Genomic DNA, 27,850 nt, shown 5'->3' with positions numbered 1-27,850 from the left:
TTTGACTTTGAAAAGATGGAATTAAATGTGGTTGTAGATGTTAAGATGTGAGCGAGAGATCTTAAATTACTATTTTCTAGAAATACCCTGCAAAGGATCGCTACCAAACTTTTCATGGATCATACATAAAACTTAAAGCACAAAAAGTTGGTAGGTTATTTCTCCATGGTAACAATGTTTTTTGGCAATCATCTTATACCCTTGCAAAGCCTGCATTTGTTGCAAGTCAGCCAATGTGGTTGTGTTTGTAACACTGGCACAAACAGCACCGCCAATCCCTGGCAGTTTGGCAATGCTTGGTTACGTTATAACCTTAGTTCTGTGAGTGAAGAGACTATCTCTACGAGCTGTAGGCAGCTCGGAGACGGTTCTGGTCAAATTATCAGTGAGTCCACGCCAGGACATTTGCTTTTTAGGAAATAGTATAGAGCAGTGTGTCTTAAAGAATTATCCACGTACCTGACATCAGGGGCATCATCCCCATACATATGGAATATGTAACGGTGGAGAGATAGTCTTGATACGCTAGAGAACACAACTGAACCTTCTAAAGAAGAGCTGCATAGTGTAGGAACAAACACAGCCCTCTCAAATCAGTTAATTAGATGACAACACAGTTGAGAACTGATTCACTGGAGCAAAGAAAAGCCAAAAAGCTCTTGACTAGAAACACTCGGCGGGCGAGGTAATTACAAAACCCTGCAGAGAGGAGCCAATTGAGCTGGACTTAGCAAGTCAGAGTTCAGAGGAAATATCCAATCTGAAACTCAAAAAAGAGACCAGCTCTCATGTTACTCCAGTTACATTGAGATGAGCCTCAGACATCACAGATCCGAGAGAGAGAGAGAGTGAGAGGAGGTTTTGCTGCTTCAGTCAAGCCATCAGGAATGACAACATTGCACATTGTAGATGGTGAAATCATTTTCAGCCATAAGACGCAATATCATAAGACCAGAGAGTCAGCATTAAGGACAGAGTTTACTTAAATTGATTGATCCAAAATGTAAATTGTTGATATATATTTGTTGTTGTAGTCATTTACATTGGACCATGTACAATAACTGAAATAATTACTGCCAATGCCAGTTGATGTATTGCACCAGTCTTAACATAGAGATCGTGTTCAACTGCAGGCAGCTGTTCACCATGCTGATGTGTCCTTGAGCAACACAAAAACGTCCATGAGATTTTGAAAAACACTTTATCTTAAATCTATTCTGTGTGTTATTCCCATTCTGAGCTGCTGCAAGAAGTTTGAAGTTTCATTCCATCAACTTGATTTATGTTGGCTACAGTGGATTGAAATGGTGACTTAGATGTCCTCATAATTGTCTCAAAACATCCCTGCGGGATAATCCAACTTTCTTCTGCCCATCAATATTCTTCCAAAGAGTGATTTCTTTTCAGAAAAAAAATGGTGAAAGACAGGTTCTGCCGAGGGTCTGTTGGGCTATAGGTTAATAACAAAAAAGTGGAACATGCTGCTTGTGTGGTTTGAAAAGTTTCTATGGACATTTTTTGACATTTACTTTTTAGCTATGAAAATTGGAATTCCAACCACAGCCTGTCTGAAGGAGGGAGGAATTTCTTGACAGACTGCTTTTAAAGCACTGGTGGTGTGTTTGATACTCTAAGCTGAATACATATGTGGGATGGAGAATCACTTTCAGTCTAATGGGGATTCCGTGTTTTACTCAAGGACACTTTCTGGTAGCCCGACATCCCACCATTTCGGGAGAGTGTATTCAAACAAACTGCTTTTCACTTTGGTTTTTACACCAGTTGATAAAAACACACTTATGATCCCAGACGGTATTTAGCCCTGAGTTCATGATGTTACACTCAACCTTTCAAGCCTGGCACACGGTTAGCTATATCAGATGTCAAAAGATTTCCCCTTCTACCCCAAATTCCTTGCAATTTCAAGTAATTTAATTTTCAATGGTCCAGGTGATGTTCTTCACCTCAGTGCTCTAGGAAGAGAGCCAAACCTTAGCTTTTTCAGTTTGACACGTGAAAAACTAAAATATAAAAACTTCCTCTAAATGCTGAATGTTAGTGGCTGCTTCAGTATTGCTGACTTTTTTAGATTTGTTAATTGAATTAACTGAATTAGACATACATTTATAAATCATAAATATATCAGCTATACATTTCTTTGTTTTTGATTCTGTCTTTTTCCAAAACAGACTCAAACTGTGGCCTCTCCATGACATATGCACAAGCACTTTTTTTGTGATTTAAGGAAGGATCAATGTAGCACAGTCAGTCTGAGATATGTTAGGAGTTTATTAAGCCCAAATAGTGTAATTCCTTAGAGGTTCAATACATTTATTTCCCAAACTGCCATAAGACTGTGTTGCATAATATAATAAAATGAGAATTTCTCATTAATTTTTGACTTAGATGGTTAACTTGCTATATCAGTTAGTTTCACTGAAGTTCACCTAATATGTTTTGCTCTCAGAGAAAATGTGGTCTTTACTTCCTGATGATTTTGGATTTCCAACATTGTGTAAACGGAGATTAAAATTGGTTAGTAATACGAGTCAGAACATTTCTTTCGTTATGCACTCTAGTGGCAAGAACTGTGTGTCCTCGTGATGGACTTAACATTAACATGACCTTTTGCTGCATAGTGAGACCACAAACATCTGTAAACAAAGATATAAACTAAATAAAACCGTTCCACTTTGACGTTTTCAGCCCTTAGAGGTTGCAAATTCAGCCTTTTTTGAAAGCATGCACACTCATGATTTCAGCATCTTTAAACCCACAATTTTCTTTTCAAACAAACATGTTCGTTGTTGTTCTATAATTATGAAAGGAGACCGGCTTTGTGGCTTTGACTGTCATGCATTTTTTGTTTTGCTATATTCTGCCTATTTTCTCGTCACTTTGCTGTTCAATAGCCACCCACTTCCACAGCTGCAGACTCCATGCATTTGTGTAAGCTTAATGGTACACAATGTGTATGTCCATTCTTGTGGAAATGTTTGTGAATGAGTGTGCATGAGTGTGTGTGTCTATGTGTGTGTGTGTGTGGGGGGGGGGGGGGGGGGGGGGGGGGGGGGAGTCAATCTTGCCTACTTTCATGGAATTTAATGAGCCTAAAAGTAAAAGGAAGACCACATAATGAGATACTAAAAAAGTATCTGAGATTTAATAGATCTTGTAACTATTTCAGGGATAAGTGAAAAAATGAAAACCTTGCTGCCACTTTCAAGTTAGAAATCTATATATTTTGTTTAAAGAAACAGTTAGAGCATCTGTCCACCTGTGGAGAAATTTGAATTCAAGTTCTTTGAAATCCATTGAAAGTCCTCAAACTCCCCGGTTCATTAGTGGGCTTTCAAGCGTCTTGTTGCTTATCAGTGGGACTCAAAACACAAAGTTAGCGCAAAAAACTTCACGCACATTGTGCTTAGAGTGCTGGAGGTGAGCTGTGGTCAACTAAAGGACTTTGCGGAATTCTTGTCCATTTATACAAAGCAGAAGAATGGTTTAGAGCCACAAAAACTGAACTAAATGGTATATGAGAGTCATCTACTGTTGGTGATAGGTGAGAGTTGCATTGTTGGAGAAATCAGGAGGATGGACAATATATACGCTATTAAATTCCAATAAGAATCCATTCTTTTCCTGTTTATGTTAAGCAGAATTGGTAGCTTTTAATAACTTTTTGCCACCAAAATATCCCATGATGATGATCCCAAATTGATTTTCAAAATAATGTGGGTGTTGTTGTTTATTGGAAACCATCCCTGTTGAAGGTGATTCCATATTTCTGTAAACACAAAATCTCCAGTGAGCTAAAGTTTAGCAGAATAATCTGCAACTTTCTGGTTTCATTCAGTGTAGCACATGATGCCGGATCATACACTTTATGTAACCGCACAGGTAATATTTGGTACTGAAGTTCTCAGCACAGCCTCTTTGCCTTTTTTTTATTTGCAAAATGAAAATGTTCATTGGACATGTATTTAACATCTTACCTACTTTTTTGGATGTCAGGTGCATACATTCTCATGCAGCCACTGTGTATGTCTTTCCTTGTGAAGCATTTCAAGTAATAGTTTGGTATCTACTGCTGAGATCTGCAGGATACAGGGCAAGTTTGGACCTGAATTATTATTCTACCAATATAAATGTGGTAAAAAAAAAAGCAGGATTTCCACAATTGCTGCCATTTGTGCAACTTCCTGAGTTGTACTCCATGTCATTCTCTGTGTCCATTTCATCCCTCTCTTTTTTTAATTTGTTCATTTATCTTTTGCAGCTTAGAGCATGAATGTGTATATAAGAGAAAAACTCCCACAGACTGTCCAAAGGAGACAAAAACACAAAAACTTTTATAAAAAACTCTCAGTATTTATTTTGACAGAAAACAAAATGGGTATTTTCATGTATTAAACTGACTTAAAAGGCTTCTCTTTCAGGGAGCTGAAATGTGTATGACTTTTTCTGTTGCTATGTAACAGTTCTGATAAAGGCTAATTAAAGATTACAAAGATGTTGATAATCCTGGTGTTGACTTTCTTTTGGACTTTGTATCAGCGAGAGCGTTGGTTCGCTGGCAGAACTAATCCAAACTCTCTCTTTCTCTGTTTCTTCTTTTGCAAGCCAAACATTGATGACTTGGCTTGGCGGCACTCAGGAAGATTATGACCGGCGTTCAGAAAGAAAAACTCTTTAAGATAAGGCACACAAGGGCTTCTTCTTAGCAGAGACACTCTGTGCTAGTAGAAGGAGCATTATATATCACCTCGCTTTGTCTTACACTGTATAGTTATTTATAATTTCTGATACTGCTTTCTGTGGACCCAATGAGATAAACTCACGCTGAAGGCTGCAACCAGTATTTCTTTTAATTAGTAGCTTTACTCTATTGATTTTTATGGATTTTATTGATTGAAAATTTAGTGCATAACTTTTCGAGATTAATGAACATCCGTTACATTCTAGCCATTGCCAAAGGAGTTGCAACAAATTAAGATTATCAATAATTAATTAAGAATGTCAGCTCCACACATCTCTCTCTGTATTAGTCTGTATAGCTATGTTCACAAGATTGTGTTGTTCGAGTGAAGATAATTACATCTGCTAAAGAGTCCAATATTTTTTTTTAATCCTCCGTGTCCTCCTTGGCTACTAGCAACTGAAAATTAACACATGCATAAAACTCTGGACAGAGCATCACACGCTAATTCACCTCTGTCTCGCACTATATTGTTATTATTACAAATTTAATGATTTTGTTTCTTGGCCCTAATAAGATAATAAAAATTGTTGATCTCATGCTGCAACTAGTATTTATTTTCATTATTAGCTGTATTCTATTGGTTTTGATTAATTGTGTTCCTATTGCATTATTTAGTTATACTGTCTTGCAGTTTTACATGGAAGAAAGTGGAAGGAAAATCAGCAAATGCACAAGAATAGGCTCCCCAAATTCCCAGATATAAGCACATAAAAAAGAGCCGGGGGTGAGCTGTTACACAGCTGCTGCCATGATTAAGATGGAAGCAGATCTGTTTTTGATGGATAGCTGAAAATGTGCGGCTGGACGCATCCAACTCGTAAAACCCTGGCACACATAGGCAGAAATGTTCCTCACAACAAACAACAGATTTCTTTTTACTTCTCGAAAATGGATACAGGGGAAAGGTCAGGGGGTCAGTTAAATTCAAATGCTTCATCCTTTTGGGAGCGTCAGTGTGCAGAAATAGGATTTGTCTAATATTAGTGGCACTGATCTGGCAATTCTTCAAACTAGACATCAAGCCAAACACTCTGATGACAGCTCCAAGGGAGTTAAAAAATTGTATGTTGAATGAGTTGCTCTTTACATTTTTTTATTTTCTGACACAACATTATCTCCTGAGTGTTAAAATATGCAAGTGTTGATTTTTGTCCCAATTCTGCATTCAGTTTAGTCTTCAGCCACACAAGGCTTTTTTTCTCAGTAGCTGGAGATGTTAGAGCCTCAAAAGATGTGGTCTGGTTTTAGACTTTTGGGTAAAATAAATAAAAAGGGTTAGAGTTAGCCACGTCATTATTTGTGTTAAGTATTAAATGATAGTCGTGTAATCCTTCACTGGCTCTCTAATACATTGATGTCCAAGAAACATCCCAGACAGTGTGTTGGTTGGAATAATGAAGTGGCCTTCAAGGTGACTAAAATAAAACAAATATTTTCTTAGGAAACCAGAATTCATCACCATATGCCTCAACTGTCTTCTTTCAGTGTGTGGTCATTAATCTTGAGGAACACTCTGATGAGATATGCATGTTTTAAGGAAAAATATCAATACTTCTTTACAAGACCAGGTATGAATCCTCTGTGAGACCTCATCTCAGTAATGTCACATTACTTCACATAACAGTAATGAGTATGTACAGTGGTACAGTGGAAGTGCACAGATCTTTTCTTACATAAAAGCATCAATTCCAAAGTACAAAAATACTCTGCTATTAAAATGTTCTAAAGCAGAGGTGTCAAACTCATTTTAGTTCATGGGACACATACCCCTACTTTGAGTTCAAGTGAGCCAGACCCTTAAACCACTCCAGAAACATCACAAACTTATCTGCCAGTTTCTTTGTCAGCGTGATGTTGGCAAACCCAAGTTGCTTCTTCTCCAACAGCGTTCTAAGGCCATTGTAGGAAAAAAGAATGATGTAAAGGACGCAAGAGAGAAGGGTCATATTTTAGAAGAAACTGCAGATGTTAATTTTTGTCCGAATTTTGCATTCAGTTTACTCTTCAGCCAAGAAAAGAAACAAAACGGTCAGCGCAGACCAGGCTGTACTTCTATAGGATGGGAAATAACTATGTCCTCCCTGACTTTTGCTAGGACACATGACAAGCTGCAGGAGGGAATCTTTTTTTTTTTCTCAGTAGCCGGAGATGTTGGAGCTTCAGAAGATGCAATCTGATTTTTGACTACAGGGGTAAAATAAATAAATGTTATGTTATTTGTGTTAAGTAATAAATGATAGTCGTGTAATCCTTCACTGTCTCTCTGATACATTGAAGTCCAAGAAACATCCCAGACGGTGTATTGGTTGGAATAATGAAGTGGCCTTCAAGGAGACTAAAATAAAACAAATATTTTCATATGAAAGCAGAATTCATCACTATATGCCTCAACTGTCTTCTTTCAGTGTGTGGCCATTAATCTTGAGGAACACTCTCTGATGAGATTTGCAGGTTTTAAGAAGAAAAAAAACCTCACCAATAGTTCTTGACAAGACCAGGTATGAATCCTCTGTGAGACCTCATCTCCCTAATGTCACATCACTTCACATGTCAGTAATCAGTATGTACAGTGGTACAGTGGAAGTGCTCGGATCTATATGTAAATAAAAATATCAAGTCCATTGTGCAAAAATACTCAAAGAATTCTAAAGCAGAGGTGGGATCACTTTACTGGCTGTCTCAGTTGTTTTTGCGGGTAACCAACTCGGGTACTCTAGCTATATAATTCAATGTGAGTAAACAACACAACACATGTTGAAGTGGCATAAAATGCCTGTCCCTTGTAGACGTGATGAATTAGCCTGAAGCTAATGTTTAGCTGCCTGTTCAGGAGGAAATCAGCCAACTTGGCGTCCTATTGGGCTCTAAGCTGTCTCTGTCGTCCAAATACATCTCCAATATTTACCCGGGGTTTGTAACGTCTCTCATTACACAACTGTTAGAAACATGGCTGTTTTTTTTAGGTCAGGTAGAATTTATCTCCGTTGATCCTGTTCATTTGTTTGCTGCTTTCATGGTTGTAACGTTGCAGCTGTAACGCGCTGGCTTTATATTTTTACAGTTATATCTGGCTGTCAAACTGGGCAACTGAGCACAACACACAGGCCAAAACACAAACAGAAATTCCTTCATGGAACGTAAATTTCATTAGGAGGAAATACTGGCATTAGAATTGTTGTCAGAAAAGATAGTTTTTTTTCTCTATCAGGGTATCAGGGTAACCCAGCTGCTAATGCTTTTTTATTTTCAGTGCACATCTCAGCTGCTGATTGTTCTGCACCATACTGAAAGATAAGAAGCCAAAAAAGGTGTTTATTTCCAACTATGTACTTTATGATAGCAATAGGAAAACAGGCGGTATGAAATAGTGGGAGAATACCAGGTTTAAAGATAATTTGGTTTAATTACAGGATCACTTTCAAGCCTTTCACCCCTGTATGTTTGCTTTTTTTCATTAACAAGTTACTGAAATCCATCTGAGCAGGTAAGTTTGTTGCATTTGACCTGGAAAGTCTGCTCTGAGGAGGACACGGAGGATTAAAAAAACAAAACATTAAGGACTCTTCAGAAGAGAAGTGATCTTCACCCGAGTTTCTCCACGGGAAAGTCACCGGACATTACAATCTTCTGAACACAGTCGTACTGAGAGATACAGAGAGAGTTGTGTGGAGCTGTTAGTCTTAACTAGTTGTGTAGCAACTCATTTGGCAACGGCTCAAATGTAACAGACGTTCATTAATATTAAAAAAGTTACACACTAAAGCTTTAACAGAAATGTCTGTTAAAGGTACAGAGGACATCTTTAACAGTTTGAGATTTTTTCACATTTGGATTAACAGAAATCTTCGTGAATTTAATGGAAAAGGTGGTGGGAATTTCCTGCTAGGAAATAATCCTTTCTTCTACGGATTTTATTTCTTACAGTGTACTGTGTACAGCCCATGGTGTTTGCCTTGGGTCAAACAGTCAGATATCTATGTCTGTTAAAAATGACCCATGTAGGCACAAGTAATAAAAACTGTGAGAAGCTGCAAGGGAGAGTTTGCTTTTCATCTTGCATGATGTAATCCACTTTGGGAGGTTTTGCTGTCCTTGTGCACTCTATTGTATATATAGTAACATAATTACACCATCTCTGAAATGAGACTGCTGTAAAATGCATGAAACACAATTTTATATTTAAATAACTGAGATGACTTAGTTGCAGCAACCTGGATGCTGTCAAAAAGAATGCTGGGAAGCCTTTTCTTTATTCTCTGATGTCAGAATGATCCCAGTGATGAATTTCACACAGTATTGCTAACACGTTTGATCGCTTTCCAGCTTTTTAGCAGAGTAAAACTTGCAAATATATGTTAACTCTTCAGGTGTTCACTGGAAAATGATTGGCTGTGATTGAAATCATGTAGAATCGTAAGATGATGTATAAGTCAATCAAAACTGATTAATTTGATACTTTATCAAATGTGTTGTTTGCAAACGGAATCTTACCCTATTCATATTGTTGTTTTTTTCTTTTTGCTGGAAGTGTTTCTGTAAACACGCCTCCAAATTAGAAAGGGGAGAGACAGTGACATAACCAACAAAAGCAAAAGAAGAACAGAAACTACAGAGACTTGAAGACAAGAAGTTCAGACAGAGATACGGAAGTTTGCAAAGCAGCCAGCCCACACGTCGAGCCGATTCAATTAGTAGGAGAAAATCCTTCCTGGCGAGCGTTTAATGTGGTTACAGATCGAGGACAGCTCTCTGACTGTTCCTTGTCTGTGGCAGAGACAAACTGTCACCAAGGGAACAGACACCAAGCTAAAATAAATCATGCTACAGCAGTCCACCTTAAAGTCTGGCCACAGCAAGTGTCTTTCACACTGAAATCTTACAGGACAGATTTTAAAAACTTAAACTGTCATTATAAGTTGTTGCATTTTGAATCATTTTTGTTCAAAATGATCCAAAAATCGGAACAGAAGTTTGCCTCCAGTGTTCGTCTCCAAATCCGTCCTGGCAAATGCAGCAGAAGCCAGTTCCCGATGGTTGTTTCAAGATTAAAAAAAAATCCTTTAATCCACCTTCACATGCTTGAGTTAGTGTGGAATGAATTTAATTAGGAGTGTACATACACCCAGTCTGTACCACCACATTTTGACCACATTTTTTGTTTTTTACATCTGTGTGTGTAAGACTAGAGAGACACATTATTGGTGTTAGTAAAAACCTTTCTGTCCTCATTGCTTCCTCAGTTCATGTTCCACCTCTAAAAGCCAATGTTCTCTAGTCTCTATTGTTTCCACAGGGAGTCTATTGACCTTAACACTGAGTTGTTGAGAAGGTCCAGTGCAACAGTTAGACTACATCCTCCTCAGGGGACAGAGACAGCGTGGGGAGAGAACGGAGAGAGGAAACACATAGTTAAAACAAACCTGGTTAGAACAAAAATCAATCTGCTTCCAACTTTTGTGACATTGATATTCTGGAAATTTTGTTTGCATGAGAAATGCTCCGCCACAATCATGCAAACATGTATTCTCAAACCTAAACTGTTTTGCAGTTGTCTTTAAATTCATCATCACACAAGCCCTCAGATCTCTGCAGGGTGAATCCAGACAGCTGTCTAGACTGTCTGTCCAATCTGAGTTTTCTGTTGCACGACTGAAACGTTCACTTGTTCCACAAAAAACAAGTTCCTTCCCGAGGATATTTTGCAGAGGCACGGTGGCTCCGTGCGGTGCTTAGCGCAACCCAAGACCATTGTGATTGTTTTAAAGAAATGCCAATAAACCAGAGCACGCTTTTCTCCTATCCTGGAATGCTGTGTGGACTAGCCAGACCTTCCTTTGCAGCGCTATGGAGGAGGCAACGAGAGACTGTATAAGAGACCTACAAATTCAATTAGTTCATTTTTCTTTCCCCATTTAACTATCATGTCCCAGTGAACTGGGTTTTTTTCAAATAATGAACTGGAGAATGCAGAAAAAAGACTGTTATACTATGATACGGGTAATTGTCTCAAAGAACATAAGGACTTATTAACATTGGACCAAGTAGCTTACGTCCTCACACTGGACAAATTAAAAAAACACAGATTAAAAAAACTGATAAAACATATATACAATCATAAAGGAGAACGAGACGGGGTCCAACATGAAGTGCATTCAAGAGCATTCTACACAGCCCCTCACTTCACACCCTGTTTGTGTCCTGAGATTTACTGATGGAGGGTTGAAAGAGTTTTGATACCTATTCAAGCATCTTTTCCTGTATTCAATTGGAGCCTTATTGAGTCTTCCACTTCCGGGATTTCGCCGTTGCTGCTAGGAAATCTGCTGGATTTCACTCATTTAGGCTATACGTTGCAGGGTCTGCGATCATTTTCATTTGTCGTCACATTTGTGATGTGAGAACTCAATTTTTAAGTGTTAATGTCTCTAAAGAAAGAAATAATGAAAGTATGAAAAAAAGAAAGACAGCCATAATGACGTAATGTAGAGTACTAATGTTCATGATGGTGAAGTTGTAGAGTATGTGGGTTATAGTTTCATCCTTACAGAGGAGAGAGACAGCGAGACAGCACACAATGAGACACAGACAGAGGCAGACAGAAACAGAGACAGATTACCAGTAAGACCTGGACCAAATTAGTTTTGGCAATGATTATCATCTCTGTCTGGGCTTGCTCACAACAGGTTTATAGACGTTGAAATCAATTACTTATGTGAAGACCTAGAGTTTGATTGGTAATCTATTGTATTGACATCAAGTTCTGGCACACAAATAATGGAGCAGCAGTCCAACCTGTGGGTATTCATTACTCCACAGGAGATATGTCAGTTTACATTGTGGCTGCATGGGCTGATAGAAGAAAATAAGTGAATCCATAATGTTATGAATGCTGAGATAGACAAGCGGTTCATATTAGGTTGAGTTGTACAGTCATAGCCGTGATTAGTATTGATCTCTGTCTTTCTTTAAAGCTGGGTGATAATGGGTGAATGGACATTTTTTCAGTTGGAATGCTGTTTGGACTAAGCCTGAAGTCTTTGCATTTCGTTCTGTAGGTGCACAGATTGATCTATGGCGAAAATGAACTTTCATTAACTTTTCATTCTCTAGTGCATTGTTGCACATGTGATTAAGGCTGTGTATTGTAAAAAAAATCCATTTTAACAATAAGAAATTACAACATTATACATTACGGCAAACATCTTTTTATGTATTGTTCTGCTACTACTACGCGAGCACCATTTCTGTGCGTAACATTTCCTGCATGCCTCTATTAAGTGTGGAACGTTAGACAGTCAATCACCAGCATTATTAGATCTTGATAAGTCTACATTGACAACGTTTAATATACAGGATTGTTAAGGTGCAGCCGGACAGTGTTGTATTAGTACTTTTACTTAAGTAAAGGATCTGAATACTTCTTCCACCACAGCTGCTACTTCTGCCAATCTGTCTATGTTTTTTACTTTGTGTCTTCATGTTTTCTGATTATTTCACAAAATGTCTTTTTTATTATTATTATGTCATAATGTTTGTCTAGTCTATTTGACCTCCTGCCCGCCTCAATCCCTTTGCAATGTTGTTAGTTTGGACTAATCTCCTGTGGCAAAACCCCTTTTGCTTGTCACTTGCCCGAGTAAAGGCTGCTGCATTGTCCACCCCTATCTGTGTGTCTATTTGGGTTCTCAAAAGTACAAAAGTTGGCCTCACTTAATCCATGTTTGATCCTGGTTTATTGTGACCCAGAAAGCCTCTGTATTGTATCATAACAATACACCTGCCGTGACCACTGCTTTTCCATGTTTGACTTAAACTGCCAATGAGCTCCTCATTAGTTTTTTATGGTGTTTAGTTTGTGCACATTTGGACACCTTTTCCTGTTTTCCACCAGCTTTTATGTTTGAATGAAACATCAAAATGTGATGTGACTTAAGAGCCAACTAAATACCTAGTAAAACTATACCATGTGAATGCTTTAAGGAGAGAAGGAGATGAATATCCTTTGAGAAGCAGTTTCAATCCTCTTAATGAAACATCTAATGGAAACGGTCCCCACAGCTTCACATGTGAGCTAAGTAGAAGCAATCATCGTTCTTTCCTTTACATTCTCTGTTAATAATCCATCAAACTGACAGTGGCCATTATTCTTTTCATTCACACAAAGTCTTTTCATCTCTAGCTTATGTTGAATGGATTTCTACTCACAATTTCCATTTACAGCCCCCTCTGTAATTGTTCTGGTTTGAGGAGGCGGGTAAAAATTATTATAAGATAGAAAGCAGAATAGAAGACAATCGCATTGTTGTTCCTTGGCCCGCATGTCTGGCATTTAAGGTCTGGTGGCTGTGATTGGCAGACGAGGTAAGCAATGGCACAAAGTGCATGTGTCCACTAAAAATATAAAAGAAATGGGTGGATTAGGTCCTACACTGTGCTGTCTGACAGCGACATGTCCAACATGGTCACTATGCAGAAGAAAGGTGAGTGGTATGTAAAGGTCTCTCCAAAGCTTCATAAGGACCACAGGTCTGAAAACACAACCGACTGAGCTTCAACTAATTCCTGCAGTTAAAGGGACGCTTTGCAGTTTTGGCAATTTCTTCACCGTTTTCTCGCATTTTTGCTCACTGTGTTCTCCATGGAGCACCTCCTACAGCTTTGGAATGAATATTTGGCAGCTCCTATGTTTACCTATGTCTGACCCCTCGCTTGGTCAGTCTGCCGTTTCCTCTTTCTCTGTTCCTCTGGCAATGCTTTCCTAGCTTTCTGCTTCTTTTTTGCTGGCTCAGCCATGAAGATAGTGTAAAAAAGTCCATTGTGTGTAGGCCTATGTGTGCAGTGCCAAAGCAATTTGGTACATCGTGAGACCTGATATCCCGTGATACTTCCTGACGCTGAGGACGGCGGCCCGCCGACCCAAAGTTGCAAGGGTTGTTTTTTCCACTCACAGGCACTATAGGAGGATGCAAAACGACCACCGTTCAACCTGAAAAGGTCATATAACCATTACAATGACTCTGAATTTGTTCAGTTGAGGTAAATTTAGTTAAATAAAACGGCATAGCTCCCCTTTAAGTCCAAATGCAATGAATTTGAACATGGAATTTGAGTAGGACTTTTTGCTGTTACATTGAATGTATTAATTTCCCTAAAGGAAAGCATCTCCTTCAACCTGTCCCCCTCCGGTCATTCTTGGCAAACTTATATTGAGTTTATTTTCTTCAATATCCCCTTGAAAATAAAGTTAAAAAAAGAAATCAATTTAATTTTGAGTGTCAGTCAGTTTTCTTTTAGATTGACTTCAGCATTGGGGTGGCCTCTACACCTCTCCAGTTTCCCTCTATCCTAACCTTTCATTTCCACTGGGAATAGATTCATGTCCAACCCTGTAATTTTTCATTTTCTCAAAAAGACTCAAGAGAACTCCTAAACTGGGTCTGTTTGTGTTTTGAATCTCACTGCGGCTCCTTCCTTAAGCTCTAGTTGTCAGACGTTTGTGCTTCAGCCCCCCCCCCACACCCACTCACACACAAACACACAAATCACATATCTGAGATACTCTTATGTTTGTGGAAGCCAGCTGATGCTTACACTTCGGGAAATACCTCCCGATCCATGTCCAGAAAGCAAAAACAGACACAGAGCACATTGAAAATGATTTGAGAGAATGTTTTTGACATTGTGGCGATTTTTTTGACTTAGGAGACTATTTTGTATAGCCTAATAATAGAGTTCTCTTTTAAATCCACTCTGTTATTTCTAATATTTAATTATTTTGTTATAGAGGTAGGCCCATACATTTTTGTCATCTGTAACCCACAAGCTTATAATTCGGTTCCCTACAGCTGTCTCCTTCCTACATATCTTTAGGTTTTGTGTAGCCTACCTGCCTCTCTAAGGATATATAGAGCCCCTGAAGTCCTAACAGTGCAAGTTATTATATTGTTTGAGCAAGTCATTATCCCATGCGCAAATAATATTTAGTGTGCTGAGGCAATTAAAGAAAAAGAGAAGATCTTATCAAACTTTGCAAGCGCCAAACGGATTTGATTTGTACGTAATGTGTTGGATGCATTACATTGTTGCATATTATTTGCAGTCAACATTGACTACTTTACTTCCCAAAAGGCAAAAACAAACAAACACTCTGATAAACAAAAACTAGTTAGCCAAGGCTACCACTTAATAAAGCTGTTACCGAAGTATGAAAGGAGGGATATTTTCATGTCATCACCTGTACAGAGCTTATTCCAGATGAATACATTTTTTTCTAGCAGGTGACCCCAAAGACGCAAGAAATCATACCAATTACGTCCTAAACAGTGACTGTGTTGTGTTTTCTGTCTATTCTGCAACCAATGTCTTGCCTACAAGGATTCTGATTGGAGGAGCCAGCTGACCAATGTCCTGACCCAGAATGCTTGCAACGATAGGGATAGCGTGGATAAGCAGTCAATGCTAACAAACGTGGAGTGGCCGTGTCTTGCAACGGAATGCCATGGTGGAGAGGGTGTTTATGGTAAGGAAGTTTTATTTTTTTTTTCACATACATGGTTAAGTCATGCTTTATTGAAGTCATACAACGTTAGCTTAAAAATAAACTACCACTAAAATATGGAGGTGTAGGCTACATGCATTAACTAGTTTAAGCTAACGTTATTACTTAGCTATCAACTGGCAGGTAAAAGCTAGCTAGCTTATTTAACCAGCTAGCAAATGTCTGGGCTGCTAGCTAAAAGGTAAAGTTAGTTACTGCTACAGTACCTGCAACTATTTGTATTTTTGTGTTGACATGTCAAAACTATGTGAAGCAGTAAAACTACTAGATAATAACAATTCTGAGACAGCAGGTAAATGTATTAAAGCCAGAAGTGAGACCAAGTAATTGATTTGCGAAGTCAAGTCAAAGCTAACAATTTTGGGTTGTTTTTTGGTTGCAGGAACGTTCACTGAAGGTTGGTTTGGTTGTGTTTTGGTTGCATAAGAAAGTTTCTTTTCTTTTTTTATAAAACGTTCTATAAACGTTAGTTTTTCGTTATAGCGAACGTTCGTTGCAAACTATAGTGGACGTTCCCCTAACGTTCAACTAACGTTGCAACCTTTAGAGAACGAAGGCTTAGTAGTGACGACTTAAGGTCTCACCTTAAGTCCTCACTATTAAGCCTTGCCCACAAGTCCCAACTCAGTGCAAGTTTTAAACTTGGTTTTCAAAGCCTCAAACAAGTAATTTTGTGCACTTCAACAAAGGTATTGCCATTGAAATGTGTAGGCCTAACATATAGACCTCTTTCATAGCAAACATTTTGACTTGTAATAGCTGGAAAAGCAGAGGTGAAAAACATGTCGTTGACGTTTGTGCCTGTAATCAATTCCATTGAGGCAGCATGACTTAGAAAAGCTTTTTTGCACACCTCTTTTGTCCAAGACTGTATGGCTGCAGCCTGGAGCATACTGTGTCATGCCATCCCATCCCATTCATGCCATCCCACCTGGTGCCATCCTCGAGCTTCTACTTTTCAAAATAAAAGCTCGCGTCTGGAATAAAATAAGCTTGGGCTGACTATCATGATAATGAATAAAATACTTAAAGTATTTGATTTTTTTAACAAAAAAAAACGTGTCTACAAGATAAATGCAGACTATCATACTGATAAATGAAATATATGAAAATAATATGTCAAATGATATCTCACATTGCATATTTATTTTGCAGACATTATCGCCACAAGGCCTTAATGATGAATTTAATCTCAATATCATGTTATGTTTATTTGATGTTTATTCCTTATCTGTTCATCCTGAGGAACTGTTCATTATACTGTACATATGGACTGCTATAATGTAATTTAACCTGGGGGATACACTTTTGTATGGACTGTGTCCTCTGATTAAGTGTAGAAAAATATTGGGCTAATGACAATGCATTGAATATAACATAACTTGTCTGATTACCCGTAGTTTTTTTAAATGTACTGACTGACATTTTTTCTGCTCTTTCCTGTTTACAGTCTGTGATGGGAGTGCTACTTTGTGAAGGAATGACACAATTCAGGAGTAAGACCTCATAGGTCCTGGTCAGTCAACCAAACTATTTAAGGTTATGGTTGATGTTAATGTTTGAATTTGCCTGATTGAAAATACATGGCCTTGAAACTGGCTCACCTAAAATGTATTCAATATAAAAATGCATGTGTTTTTCTGCTATAAAATGCCATATGATGCCTTCTAAGACTGCGCAATATATCGTTGTTTATTGCCATCGTGATATAAACAGCTGCAGTACACGCATGCAGAATTTATCTCTTTTTTTTCTAGTGGTGCCTTTTTTATTCAATTCAGTGTTGGATTTGTCCAATAAAAGAATGTTGGAAATTATTTATTTTCATTTGTTTTGAATTCAACACACAATTTATTGTATTTTAGCAACATACTGAAGGAAGCAGAACTGAGTGCACTTTAATATCTCTTTATTTATCACAAGTTAAGTTGTTGTTACGATATTCAACATTATTGCATATCACATATTTTCCTTATATCATGCAGCCCCAATTGTCTTTTGTGAAAAGGTCCAAATCATTTGTAATATCTGAACTGAATGTTTTGCATGTTGCCGTCTCTGTTTTGTTGATCACAGCAAAGTTTTTACATTTAAACATTGATAATCACTGCACACTTTTCTTTAACTTAACTTTTTAATCTATAAATTTGAGGAGGATACTCCCTATGTAATTCCCAAGTCAATAGGCTAAAGTCAAAGTGAAGTTAAATTAAAGTGAAGTTGCTACACTTTTATTTTTTTGTCAAGTCTAAAATCATCCGGTTCAAGAATCAAGTCTATGTACTCCACACCTCTCATTGATATAACATTTACATTTGAGCAAGGCTACGTTCAATATTCCAATCTAACTAGTAGGCCTAATATTTTTCAGTGATGGCATGTGTTCCATTCGACTTGAAATGCAATTTTTTTTTCTCTGCAGGAATTGATTGAAATAAATGGATTCTGTCTGATGACCGCAAGCCGAAAGAGAAATGCAACATGATTGGTCCATGGGAGGTCTTCACAAGCGTCGGGTATGATTTCACTGTTTAATTTAGTAATTACAGAACAGAAAGACAACTTGCAAGATTAATAAAGAGGGCAGTTAGCTAATTCCTGTTTTTAAATGGCATGAAATGAAACCCCCGCTCATCTAAACAGCAGTGTAAGCACCAGATAAGAATGTAAACCATGAATAAAATCATGAAGCAGAACTTGACAGTAAATCCTCATCAGAAAAAATCTTTTTGTATGGATTTGGTATCCCTTTCTTAAAGGTTCTGTCTTTGTAAATCATTTCTTTTGAGGTTATTTATGTTTGGATCTCTTAAAGGTGCAATATGTACTGACAACTAGTCTCACGTAGCCAGGCATTACTGCTAATCAGCGGAGTAGCTACTGTTAGATGCTGGCTATATTGACAGTCATAAAAGCCCGTGCTCATGCAGTGCTCTGTCCCCAACTGACATTAACACTTAAGTTTAGAATTACAGTAGGAACTGCTAAAATCACGACAATCTCCCTATCTTCTCCACCCGACGGACAGATACACTTCATTGGCTTAGAATTAAAGTAGGAACCCCTAAAGATAACATTACCTTGCCCTCCTCTCCACCCGACTGAACACACTTTATTGGCTTAGAATTACTGCACAATCGCTAAACACACTGCAAACTAACAGCCATCTTTTTCTGATTTACAGCCCCCCCACTCTTGGTTTAAAATAACTTACTGTTGTTGGATGTGGCTGCTGAACAGGCTACACAATGTAAACATCTGTGACCCGCTTGCTTGGTCCTCTAGTAACAATGGGAGTTAGCCAGGACCAGTTGGGATCACTTTACTGGCTATCTCAATTGTTTTTTAAAGTAACCAACTTGGGTACTAGATCTATATAATTCAATGTGAGTACACGAATGTTGAAATTACATGAAATGTCTGTGCCTTGTAGCTGTGATAAAGTAGCCTGAAGCTAATGCTTAGCTGCCTGCTCAGGAGGAAATTAACCAACTTCTGTTCTTTTGGGCTCTAAGCTGTCTCCATCTTTCAACTACATCTCTAATATATGGCTGTACTAATGTTACAGCTGTAGCACGCTGGTTTTATATCTGGCAACCCGTCCTGGCTGTTAAACTGGGCAGTTGAGAAAAACACACAGGCCAAAACACAAACAAAAAATTCCGTCACGGAACGTAAATGGCAAAAGGAGGAAATACTGGCATTAGTATTGTTGTCAGAAAAGATAGTATTTCAACTGAGCATGTTTCCTTAATATGTGATGACACATTTGGGGCATTTTTGGATTTATTACAGTAAACATGTTACATATTGGAGCTGTTGGAGTGTGTTGGATGTTTAATGATGTCACTAGTCAAGCGTCCCCTTGTGTCTATGTTGGGATATTCTATGTTTGTGTAAAACCCCCTTGTGTGTCTAGAAATTAGGTCGGTTTGGTTAGGTTGTAAAAAATTGAAGCTTTAGTTTTTTTTTAAGGCTTACCTTTCAGTTTGGGCCCTAACTTTCTAGCAATTTCTTTTTTCTAGTTTCTCATGTTATATTGACATTCAGTCTTCTCATTTGTTTCCAAGAGTTTTTTGTACGCCTTTTTCCTTCTATTAATATTAAAGCAGTTGATCCAGATTGACTCAAAACAGACATATCACCAGTATAGGTTTTCCCATATTACTAGCAGAAAAACGAGGAGTCAAGAGCTGAAGTAACAGTCCGGCCTTTTATTAGACACAGAAAATATTTCCGTTTGAGATTAAGTGTTTGATGGTTTAAAAAAGACAATTGGATTAATAAACCAATGTCAGGGGGTTTAGCTGAGCTAGGACTATAGCAGGTGCAAACGAAACCTGTAGAGGGGCTCATGTTATTAGATTGGAAAGTTTGGAAAGCTTTTTTATGTAATTTTTCATGTTTTTCTGTTTGAGTTGAACAGTTTTATTGGCCTAAGTAGAATTAGAAGTCGTATTTATTTGAAGAATTAGCAGCATCTCTTGAATTTGTGTTCTATTTACATTACAGACATTCTGCAGAAGATGCTGAAAGGTGAGTTTCAGCTTTATATTGGTAAACTCAACTCTTTTGTTTTTGATGGCATTGACTTAATAACTCTAATGGCTGTATTGTGGCAATGCTAATTTTGATGAAAGCATGTACATATTGGCCTGCCAAGCCGTGTTTACAGTAGAGAAGCCTCCGCTTTATATTTTTTTGAAGACAAAACTAGTCTGAGAGGGGTGACATAGATGGTAGAAATACATTTGAAAGATGTTAAGGGCCAATAACAGAAGACAACAAAGAAGAGAAGAATCAAATAGAGGAAAGATTGATGTACACAGATAGAATGAAAGGCAGAAACAAGTAAGATTCAGGTGTCACTCTGAGATAGCAGCCATTTCTGCTAAATTAAATCTAATGAACAAGGATAAGAGAAGTAAAAAATTATTTTACACTTCACGTTAGACATAGTCATTGTTGAATGTGATCACTCCCAAACCCCAGTGGAAAAGTCTATTTTGTTGCATGATTTTGGTTTGTTATGGTTCAGATTGGCTAAACTCAATTAACATGGACTCTTCAAGTAGTTTGCTTATTTTGTGGAGTTTGGGTTACCTGACCTCTTGCCAGCGTAGAGGTTTTGGCAGTGGCAGAGAGTCTAAACACATTGCGATTCCTGTCTCTGACCTTTAGTTGAGCATATTACACTTAATCATTTTTTGTGGTGTTCAAATGAGTTCACATGGGAAATCCCATCAGACTTTTGGAAGACTTTAACTTCTGGCCATCAGATGTCATTATACGAATAATATCAACACAGTCACTTTAGGGTGTGTTCTGCACTGCTTTTCAGCATTTCACATTACATATAGTATGTATGGATGTTGTTATGGTAGTTCAGTTACAACAAAAGTTATGGGTGGGTAGAACAGAAAAACACAGATAAAGCTGAAAGTAAGCAACGCTAGGGATGTGAAATCACCATTTCAAGCTTGAAACATTAAGTGTGTCACCACTGAAGTGAGCAGTAGCCGGGCTTCCTCTGCTCCCGGGCATCAGAGTTGTCTACTCTCAGTTTTGGTAGTTTGTTGTTTAAAAGAAAAACCCAAACTGAGAGAACATCAGACTCCATTTGGAAGTGTCATCAGGCAGTTTTCCATTATGACCATCTTGCATTTTTATTTATCCAAATGTCCCTTTCTCTGAAAGAAGATTTTAATAGGCACATTTCAGTTAAAGAATGTTAACTATAAATTCTTTTCAAGCACCATCTTGCATTTAAAACTGAAATGTGTGTGTGTGTGTGTGTGTGTGTATATATATATATATATATATATATATATATATATACAGTATATATATATATATTATTTGACTTGAGTTGCATGACCCACGGCTTGTGACACTGAGGGCTATAAATGCTGATTGAAGGACCATTAGATGAGATCAGACACATACGTCAGTCCATTCTTTAAAAATGTTGTGAATCGGTTCTGACTTTTAGACTGTTAGACTTGCAGAGTGAAGAGAGTGATTCTGTGAAAGGGGTTAATTTGAGACAAAAGTTTTGCATAATGCTGGTATCAGACTTTCCTGATATTCAGACTGAATTAACATTAGCTATGTAGGAGGATGACGTCCCCATTCATCTGCCATTCATCAGTAGGCACAACACCAGAACTATTTGAATCACGGAACAGATTAGAGATGCGGGCGGTGATTCAGAGGTCTTAAACCAGACTAGGATCTGACAACAATAAGTAAAATAAGTCTTTGCAGATGGTCATTGTCAGATTTTTTTTTTTTTTTCTGCCATGACTTGAGTAAAGGAGATGTTGACTTAATGTTAAACCCCTACCAATATTAGCAGTTCTTCAAGACTTGCTAGACTTGCAATGTTGATCGGGCGGGGACAGACCTTCAACATCACTTTTCATTTTTGTTGTCTACACATCCTAAGTCGTCTGAGCTGCATGTGCCAATAAGATGAGCCTAACTTTGGATCTAACACAGGTAGCATTTCAGACGTGTTTTTGATCTTTCGTTCATTATCCATCTCACAAGCATCTGAAAGAAAAGATAAACTTCTCTTTTGTACTCAAAACATCTTTTTTAAGTCTTATTATTTAATACAGTGATTATGTTAAAAAATCACTTGCTAGATCCCAGAGGAAAAGGTTTTCATATGAGAGTGTGGGGACACTGTGTAAGCAATTTTGTGTGCATGTGCATATTTTTCTTTTTTTCGGGTGTGTCTGTTTGTGCGCCTTATAGATGCATTTGTGTGTCTGTTTCATGTTAAACACAACCCACATTATATCCTGAAATACAACGTAAGCAGGTGTAAAACATCGTCATAATGTCTTTCCCGATCTGCCAAAAAGAAACAAAAAGTGTAAAAAACAATATTGATTACATACCCAACTCATTTCTATAGTGATTTGTTAAAACTATCATTACATTCATACACCTTTGCCTCTAAATTTACACATACAAGTCTATTTTGAGTTCCTGCAATTTAATTGAATCAGAAGTATTAATATTTTAGCAATTGATCCGGATTGACTCAAAATAGACATACCACCAGAACAGGTTTTCCTACATAACTATTCAGTTGGTGTGGCTTCTGATACTTTTTGTGTCGTTATGAGTGCCTGTTGTTAGTGGAGGCTTAGCCTAAGAAGAAAATGTATAATTTGAGAAATAAAGGCATTATGCATCTGGCTTTATCTCAAGTGTGGGAATATGTAACGGTGATTTGTTTCACATGATTTATACATACTTGTGTGATTGCCATCTTAGAAACCCCATCACAGAAAATTGCCTACATATATCCTTCTTACTATACTGAATGCTATATAGAGGAAATGCAAATAAATTGCCTAATCTTGCTCAAGTGCTACAAAGTACCATAACAAAGACAAATCTTTTGCATATGCTGCTGCGTAGACCTGGACAGTAATGTTAATGTTTAATTCCAGCACAGTCTCACACAACTTCTGAAATGAGCACATCTGAAATGTAAAGTACAGTATTTTTTTTTTAAGTTTATGTTCCTCTGCCACATAGAGATGAAAAAAAAACACACAACCTTGAGGAAAAAGCTATATATTATGTGCATCCTCCAACATCCACGGCTTTACTTTTCCCTGGGCAATTTCAATGCCAAACTACTTCTTTACGTAATGCGTCTTTTTTGCCTGCATCGGAATGACTTTCTATCACTTTGTGCCCACAGCATGTTTTTTGAAGTAAGATGTATTCATTTCAAGATATTTTGAACAAGGCTTAATTGCCGCACTATTTTAAAATATAATGAGCAGTGTTGGGCAAGTTACTTTTAAAAAGTAATCATTTACAATTACTTTTTCTTCCAAAAAAACCCTAAAAAAGTTTCTCAGTTAAAAATTATAAAAGTAACTAGTTAGTTCAGAAATTAACTATTGCGTTACTTTCAAGTAAATTTTTAAATGCTCAAATGTGACCCCTCTTTAACGGAACTTAGAATACATGCTCATGTTCAATTATATATGATAAATCTGAATATTATAATGAAATGGACACTTAATACAATAATTATTAATTAACAGAAACACAATTCTAATGTGGCTGTGGGTGAGACTAGCCTCCAGTCAGATGCCACGTATGTAGATATTATATTTATATATTGGATTGTTACAAAATAACACATTAGATGTTTTGGAACTTTTGATATTTATTGCCCCTCCTTTGAGCTCGCCTTACCTGTCTCTTGTTGACTGACCCGCTTGTGTTGTTTGTTGTGTGTCCGACTATGTGTGCTAATGAACACCCGCCCAACTCTACCTCTGATTGGCTTACCATGACATTTTACTTAACCTCAGCCAATCATCAGCATTTATGTGCTTGTCTCATGCACTGCCCACTGACCAAAAAAGAACAGTGAGAAAAAAAGTCTTTGCCTCTCGGCTCAGAGATCTACTGTAGTTAGTCTGATGTGAAAAAAAGAAGAAAAAAAGCATTTTGGCAGTAATGGTTAGTGCGTTATTAAGATGGGAGGAGTAATCAATTACTTGTCACTGAAAAATGTAACGCCAATATTTACAACGCCGTTATTCCTATCACTGCTAATGAATAAGAAATGTGCAATTGTCATACTCTCCATTAAAACATAAAATGTGTTTTCCTGGATAATTATGGCTACTTCCATACATTTTATAATATACTTGACATGGACAGATTTTTGCATTTTTATTCCTTCCCTGTCTCATGAACAGCCCATGCTTTCCAAGTTGATTTACAGTACATAGATGAAATAAATCTCAATTTTTCTTCTAAAGAGAGACATAATTTTGGAAGGTCGGTTCCATGGTCAGACACTTCTGTGCGTCAACAAAGCTGAGCCTTTGGGCCCTATGTGGGAGTGTAATCCCCATGCCAATAACAACGTTCTCCTTTTTCCCCTCGTGCCTCATACCGACTCACAACTCTAACTGGCTCAGATACGCCCAAACAAACCAAATAAGGCTTTGCATTTCCTCAGAATCCAGCAATGTGGCACCTTATCAAGGAGGAGTGTGAGTTTTTACCTGTGCTTTAAAACATTACCACTGCACAACAAAGAGAAAGGGCCTTTTATACCCCTGATTATGGATTATATACTATATACAACTCGGGTGTGACGTCATTCCCAGCTTTGCCTTCCAAATTCCTAGGTTAATGTAAAGCACTGTATTTACACTTAGTCAAAGATGGAAGAAGCCCCATTATCCATTGTTTTATTTGTGGAATAAGAAGAAAAGTGTTGGCAGTCTTTTTCTTGGTAAACAATCTAGCAAATCAAAGCGGCTTGCTAAATGACCCAACAGGTCACCTCTCTTCTTTATCCATTCTTACATCTGGTTTGCAAACTGCCCTGGCTCTTTCACTCCTCTTACCTCTTCCTTGTCTTGTTTTGTTTTACCATGTTTGTTGCACATTTCTATAGCAGTCTTTCTGTCTTCATCTAAAGTAAAGAGGAGATAATGAGACAGCTCCTATCTCATTAGCTTTATCTACTTTCCTCGATTTTAGGTGTAATGGTGTCTCTTTTATTCAAGAGCTCCATAATTATGATGGTAAAATAGATTAACCATAATGATGCATAAGAAAGGCAATATACCCTCAACATAACTCAGTAAAACCTAAAAACGTAAAAAGATAAGCAGTGTGAAATCTTGTCCATTGCCCTTTTCCCCAGTAATGATCCTAGAGGTTAGACATTATAGGCATGATAGCAGAGGTGTCAAAAGTATTCACATTTAATACTCAGGTAGAGGTATAGATACTAGGGTTTAAAAAGTCTGTAAAAGTTGAAGGATCAACTTAATGTTTTTTTCCCAAGTAAAAGTACTGGTTTCAAAACTACTTATACAGTATAAAAAGTATAAAAGTAATAGTAATGTAAGGGGAAAAAATGCAAATAAAGACAAAAGCTTAAACCGCTCAACATTGGCCTATAGCGAATTAATGCCCATTGAAAATGAACGCATTTTAGTACAATGGAAATACGTTCAAGAACCACGGACGGAAAATTTCATCAAAGTCGCAATATGGACTAGTGCAATATCCATATCGGAGAGGGGCTTAATATTTGTTAAAGGCAGAATATGTGTCAAACCATTCTCAATGTATTGTGGTGCTGCAGAGACATCCCAGCTGGTGTTGACGAACTGACCGAAGAGCCGATTAATTAACCCGACTTGTGACACAGAACCAGGAGAATTGAGCGCCATACGTTAACGAACTGACTCCCTACTGTTTTTGTTTTTTTACCTTATTAGCACCTCCACTGGAGTGGATCAATCAGGAAATGGGCTACCGCGAGCCAAGCAGCACCGAAAGAGATCGCGCACACGGCTACTGAACGCGGCTGAATGTAACCGTGCAACCGCTCGAGTCTAATGCAATCCAGCGGTGTCTCGGTTCTTGGTAAGTTGAAGTTATTAATCAAGCGTTGTTTCTAGTGCATCTTGGATGATTTTGTTCATGGCAATTTACAAATTATTGATGGGGAAGTACATCATATGCAAGTACACTTCATGTTTTCTTGGTAGTTAGGTGAAGTGTTAGAGAAGTGAATGTTGCAGGCTGCATGGTAGGTAGGCTGTCACGAGGAGAACGCTACTGGCCAGGCTACTGAACGAGACCAAATTTAACCATGCAACCGCTCAAGTCTATGCAATCAACCACCACCACCCACCACCACCACGGGCACCCAAAACGCTGACCGAGTCTGTTAACTTGATTGGCCAACCAGCGACCGTCTGGTACATCTTAGTCGGGTTGTGACGATATCGCCCATTGATATAATGGTTGACAATCACGATGGAGCGCTTTATATTTGTCAATGAAATGAGAATAATAATACAAACCTGATCATTCCCTTCAATATTGTGAATCATATTGCAATAGCATTATCAGTCAAAATAATTGCAATTAGATATTTTCCTCATATCGTGCAGCCCTGTTGCCTGTATTGAGAATTGATACAGCATGACAGCAATGACAGAATACAAATCAGTTGAAGTCACTTGAAATAAATAAAGTTCACAGTTTGGTGTAAATGGTGTTATGGCATGATTTGTTTTGTAATGAAATATCTAATGAATAAAATTGTATTTTGTACTGGACCTATGGTCTCTTTAAACTCTTTCAAGAGTGCTGGCCTCTATGGCAACCCAATTTAGCACAATGAATACTAATGTAGTATGGAGCTGTATCGCATGAACTACCTTTACCCTTGTACTTCTGATTATTTTAAATATAATGAGTTATTGCTGCTACCTGAGTGTGGTTTGGTGTTTGACATTCAGCAAATGTCAATGCATATTATGTTTTCATGCAAGTTGTGTGTAGACCTTTAATTTAAATTTCGTCAAAGTTGTGTTGGAAGCTAATGAGCTGAGAAGACAACTTTTCATTACAGAGTCTAAGAGCCTATGGCAAAAACACGTTAATCAAACTAGAAGAAACATACATCCATGCCACATTGTCAGCTCTCTGAGCAGATTCTCTCTTCTTGATTGTTTTTTTTTTTCCCGTGCGTCCTTTTCCATTTATTTCTCTCTCTTTCTCTTGCTTTGCTTGGGGCAGTTTATACTCTTAACAGCTAATAGATTGCTTCAGATTGACAGTCTCGTTTGTTAGAGATGAGCTCAAAAGACAGGGGAAAACTCTTTTTTCAAAATTAAGGTATACTAAAATAGCAGTTAACATAACTTATCAAAGTATGCACGCGGACGGCATCAACCAAGCAGGGTCAACTTACAAAGCTTCTATTAATAACTATTTATCCATCAAGCAACTGGATAGATTTCAGCCAGGAAACTTTAAATGCAACAGCGTCTTTGCATCTTGCTAGCCCTAACAAATTCAAAAGAAAGATTAAAGTCAAAAGGAAATGGACACGTTACGTGGCAGCTGTAGTCAAAGTAAATGTTGTGCTGTAGATTCCATTAGCATCCATAATCGCATCAAGGTTAACCCAGCAAAACACATAGGCCATATTTGTATCCCTCATGAAAACCAAATAACAATATTCCTTTTCTTTTTGGTAATGGAAACAAGGATGAACTGAAACGCAGGGTGATTTTTGGACAGAGGGGAGATGGACAACTAACATCACCCATCTCTTTTATTGGAGGAGAGAGATTGGACATTTATGAGAAGTCTTTGTCCATTAAACAGACGTCCGTTGTAGAGGTCTTGTGAAGATGTTATGTATTTTGTACTAACATTGATATTATGAGCAGTTCTATTCGCTTGTGTGTATGTACTGTATGTATGTATATCTTAGTGCTGTCAAACGATTAAAATAATTAATCGTATTACTGTCATAGTTAACTCGTAATTAATCTCAATTAATCAAATTAATCAATTTTTATCTATTCTGAATGTCCCTTGATTTTAGGGCTGCACAATTAATCAAATTTTAATGACGATCACAATTTTGGCTTCCCACAATCAAATTTGCGAGATCAAGCAATATTTTAAATGTGACGATTTATCGAAGGCTTTGGGTT

The 27,850-nt window shown here is 37.7% G+C and overlaps 2 long non-coding RNA genes across 2 annotated transcripts in view; one reads left to right on the top strand and one right to left on the bottom strand.

Annotated features, from left to right (window-relative positions):
• Positions 1–297: 297 nt before the first annotated feature.
• On the bottom strand, positions 298–20,159 carry LOC117951637. The gene is made up of 4 exons (XR_004658221.1): positions 20,148–20,159; positions 17,434–17,439; positions 16,570–16,580; positions 298–538 (listed from the first exon to the last, which is right to left on the bottom strand). It is a non-coding gene; the product is annotated as an uncharacterized LOC117951637 (long non-coding RNA).
• Positions 16,727–27,850, top strand: part of LOC117951639 — a 26,066-nt gene continuing 14,942 nt past the window's right edge. Inside the window, exons 1-2 of the long non-coding RNA XR_004658223.1 lie at positions 16,727–16,871; positions 17,743–17,836. This is a non-coding gene — a long non-coding RNA (uncharacterized LOC117951639). The remainder of the gene's footprint in view (positions 16,872–17,742; positions 17,837–27,850) is intronic.

The sequence above is a fragment of the Etheostoma cragini genome, chromosome 10 (assembly GCF_013103735.1).
Source record: "Etheostoma cragini isolate CJK2018 chromosome 10, CSU_Ecrag_1.0, whole genome shotgun sequence".
Classification (NCBI taxonomy): Eukaryota; Metazoa; Chordata; class Actinopteri; order Perciformes; family Percidae; genus Etheostoma; species Etheostoma cragini.
Note: the sequence above shows the minus strand (reverse complement) of the source record. Positions and strands in the feature narration are given on the sequence as shown.